The following is a 4,833-nucleotide window of genomic DNA, read 5'->3' as shown; positions in this document are numbered from 1 at the left end:
TCAAAGATACGGCCTTCGATAAGTTCAAGGCGGTCATAGGTTTGTTCTTGAGTGATTTGCATTTGGGTTATCGCGTCTAGGATTCGATCATTACTTTCTTGAATTTGCTGGAGGTTCGTTTCACCACTTGACCCAGGCATCTTGGAAACTGGATAAGAGATCGGCGACGAATCAAAACACGATCGACCATTCTATCACACTTACTAAAAGAGGAAAGTTTTGACTCGTGAAGTGGGTGTATGCCACTTGTGTTGAGTGAGTTTTGAAGAAAGACAAGGTCTTTGAAAGTGTGTGTCCTAGCCAACTGTAGTGTAGTTGTAGGAGTGGACTCGAAGTGAGGCTTGAAATGGGCTTGTGGCCCGAATTTTGACACGACAAACGGACAGAGTTTTGACCGGATTTTTGCGCTAATTGAAAGCCCTATTTTTTTTCGAAATTTTGCTTTGAAAATAAGGATTTTGATTTTTTGAAAATTCGTCATGGTTTTGTTTAGAAATGGTGATCACGTAAGGTTTACACATTTATACAAGCATTATAACAGGATGCTGAGTGCATTTAAAAGGGTTTTAGTTTAAAGGGTGGGTTGCCATACCGAACCATCAAACCCGAAGTCTGTGGAGAGGTTCGTGCCAAACAAGAGTAAGGCCGATTCCTAGTCCATTTCCTCAAGTAGTGAAGGCCCTTGATACAAACAAGAGTAAGTACCATGGTATGGATGACGTCAATCGCTATCCATCCTTAGGCCCAAATAAGAATTAGGACCGTTTAGACGGGACGATTGGTCGAATGGGTTGGGTTGGGCCTAGGAAGGCCGAATGAAACGGTCTAGGAAGACCGAGTTATGAAAACCGACAATTGTCTTGTACAAACTATTCCCTAACCTTGTTCAAGTTTCACCCTAGCTACACGTAAGTGTATTATCCCCAGCGGAGTCGCCAAACTGTGGACAGCGGGCCGCCCACGGGGGCGCTTGGTGAGGATCGAAAACAAGCGTTTGCATTTTGTATGGAGTCGCCACCAATTTTTATGGGAAATTGGAACCGTTCGAATACCTCGTGTCATGTCAAGACACAAAGTAGTGACATGAACACTAAGCAATCGTTACCCTTAGCATTCTATGTCTAGAATGACTCTCGTGGATGCCAATGAACACGGGTGTTCACAGAGATCTGGAGTAAGGGGTGAGGGTACGTATTAGGAAGCTCTTTTGATCGAACACCTAATCCCGCCCGCCTCGATAGCGGCCTCTACTAATGATTAGGGAAGTTTATTCGTACTTGATATATCGTCGGTTATATGCATGCAATGCAACATCCAAGTTTTAATCCTAGCCTGTGAAAATTAACTAAGTCGGTTGACACGTAATTAGCATACAATTGGGTCGAAGTTGGATTTAAGGTTGATTTACATGTGAAAACATACAAACAATGCGAAATACAATAAATATAAATTACAATAAATATAAATTACATTAATTACAACGGATTAGGCGATTTATGCCGAAAATACCTTTAAAACGGATAATTTGATAAAAAAGGAAGAAAGAAAGAAACAAATAAATTAACGAACAGGAATTAGCGTGATAATACGGATATTAGTTAATTAATACGTAAACTAATTAAACTACGTCAAGGCAGAAAAGGAGTTCAGAGGCAGAACCCATCCTGGAACAGGCGCGGCCAGATCGCCCTGGAAGAGGCGCGACGAGATTGCCGTCATGTTCCAAGGGTGAGTTCTGGCTGTGAAGCCGGAACTGCAAATCGTTAATGTTAATTGTTAATTTTAATGATGGATTGATAATATTTACTCGGATGGAAGTGATTAACAGGTTAATTACATGTGAATGATGGTCATAAAAGCGATAAACATGAGTAAGACGGAAATAAGACGGATTAATTATGTGAAGGGTCGATGTTAATGAATGATTTAACAAACTAACTGAACGAATTAATTAGACTAAACATGATGAATGATGACGAATATATGAACAAACAGATGAAAATATATCAACGATGAATCCCAGAAACTCAATATGAACAAATTGAATCTCTAAAACCCGAATTGAATATTAAATGACGAAAACCCGCAAATATGAGTTACTTGGGATTTAAGTCGGATTTAAACGAGTTAAACATATTAATGATGAATAATATACATGTGATTTATTAAACTATCATGGGAACGAATTGAAGAACAAACATACGGAAACAAACAAGAAAGACGAATTACAGAGGACGAAGAAGAAGAAAAGAAGCGAGAATCTGCGCGGCCTCACGAAGAGGCGCAGCAGGAACTGCGCTCCTTCGAAGAGGCGCAGCAGTTGCTGCGTCTTTTCTCGACGTCTGTCTACTGGAAATCCGCAAAAACAGATTTTAACAAAGGGTTTTAGAAATCGGTTTTAACGGTATTTTCGACATAAACCTTACAACGGTGATACGATAAATAAAATACAATAAATAAAAGGAGAGATTACACCCTCAGACTTACATGTTGACGGAACGAGATGAACTAAGAATCGACTAGTGAATGCTCGACGCGAATGCAAGGAAAGAGTGCCCTCGTAAGAGGAAAACGATTGATTAATTAAGATTGATTGAGTGTAGTTGGTCAAATTGGTCGGTCATGCAACGGAGAGGCTGGTACCCGGAAAGATCCGAGCTTACGTGGTCGGAAGTCCAAGCACGTAGGCGCCAATTAGTAAGAACGAAGTCTAGAATGCAAAGGGAGAAGAGAAGGGCGGACACTCGCGTGAGAAATATGAGGAACGAAAGCTCCTATTTATACTAATCACGTGAAGGAATAGGGTTTCGGAGACTCTTTGGAAGTGAATCTCGGAAAGATATAAAAAAGATATGCAAATCATGCAAAGAAGGGCCTGGGAAGAGGCGCAGCGATCAGCTGCGTCTCTTGGAAGAGGCGCGAGACTGTTTGCGTCTGTTCCCGGAGGTTTCCTCTGTTTGAAGAAAGATTTCCGCGTTTGAGTTATGGTAGGACGGAAATAATTCGATTATCTTGTGAATATTACGGGATATTATTTGCCAAAAGATAAAATTTATGAACTATGGAATAGAAATATCCTGAACATTCCAGAACATTCTGACTCGAGATTTAACAGCTATCAGAAAATGGAGACGGTTTTTGACCCGGACTCCGAATGTACTCTAATTACTGCCAAAACGACCGTATCAGGACGTAGATGACAACTAAGAGGTTGACATTAATATTTGAGCAAACACTTGACGATAATCTTACGAACTGTCACAAATCGTTCCGCGGATCAAACATGCGGCCCAATCATCACCGGGTGGTTTGCGGGAGGTGCAGAAACGAGGTGTCTACATAATCTTATTTCACGGCCATGTAAAATTAATGTCCTTAACCAACAGTAATTAGTATCATAATAAGAACTTTTTCATGCACATAGAACCTTATTTCATGCACATATAACACTTATTTCATGCATGTAAACCTGACAACTATCCTAAAATCACGGGATTTTTTATTTATTAGGTTATATGGGATTCGAACCCATACCTTTGTGCAAAATAAGCACATCGCTCTACCATTGAGCTAATAACCTTTATAATACGCTATAAATAAGTTAAGTAGTCGAGTAACCATATCACTATATCAGTATGATGAAAAGACATCAGAGTATCATATATTTCTACACAAACAAAATGATAATAATACACAAATAAATACCCATATTTTAAGTTTACTTATACCGACATTAATTTGAGGCACTTGGGCAGGTCATTTTAACTGTGCACGTGTGTATGGTCATTAGTGTGGGATAATTAGACGTGTATTTATTGGACGCATTGGCATTTCAGTATAGATGAGGGACCCTAAACCAATTTGCAGGGAAAAGGGCGCGTCTAAAAGAAATGTCAGGGTTACTACAACATGTTTAGCATACGTACTGTTTGTCTTTCGCCACCCCAAGACATTGAGGTGGACAAGCCTGCACTTATTCACAAAGATCCATGTACAAATATAACTATACAAACGATAATTTGGTGAATAAGTAACAACCATAATTGCATCCTTTAATGGATAAAAAAAATAAAGTTGTCTGGTCTACCGTTTTAAAACAGATATATGTATTATGCACATCGTATGTGCCGTCAGTCGCACTCTGGAAACTACTGACGGCTGAGTAGCTATGGTATCATGGTCGTTGCACAGCTGAGTAGTTATAGTATATACAGTTTTCTAACTCCTACTTACCCTATTAGTGTCTGTTTTTGTTCCTTTGTGCAATCTTAAACCAAATGAGTAGTAACAAAAATATCCAAACAACCAGCCCATCACGCCATGTGAGTGACCTAAAGCATTTACACAAAGCCTTTTACACAGGCACAAGGGGCATAATTTCAAGGCACACTAGCTTAATTAGGAGGGTGGTGCAAATTTAAGACAATTTACCCAAGTATTAATATGCCTACAACATTTATTTACGTATAAGAGATCACTTTAACAAAGGTTGTTGAGTGTTGACACCGACTTTAAATGACTGTATAGTAACGGGAAATGAAAGGGAGAAAGTAGGGGATGAGATAATATCCTGGTAATGGATGGGCACCTGGATATAGGATAGTGAAGTTCCAAAGCCACACTAGCAACCCAGGCATTGAAAAGAAAATGCTCTCCATTAAAGCCGCCACCTTTAGATGCTTCCTTGTTTCAATATAAAGACACCCCTCATCCCTGAATAGAGAACTCATTAATCAGTAAGGCGAAATAAAACAACCAAGTTAGCAATGACAAGCAAAGAACCAAACAATCAATTACCCTGTTTCACTCTACTAGGAGGCGCGCTTTCGAAGC

The sequence above is a fragment of the Silene latifolia genome, unplaced genomic scaffold (assembly GCF_048544455.1).
Source record: "Silene latifolia isolate original U9 population unplaced genomic scaffold, ASM4854445v1 scaffold_418, whole genome shotgun sequence".
Lineage (NCBI taxonomy): Eukaryota > Viridiplantae > Streptophyta > Magnoliopsida > Caryophyllales > Caryophyllaceae > Silene > Silene latifolia.
The sequence above is the reverse complement of the archived record's forward strand: the minus strand, read 5'-3'. Positions refer to the sequence as shown.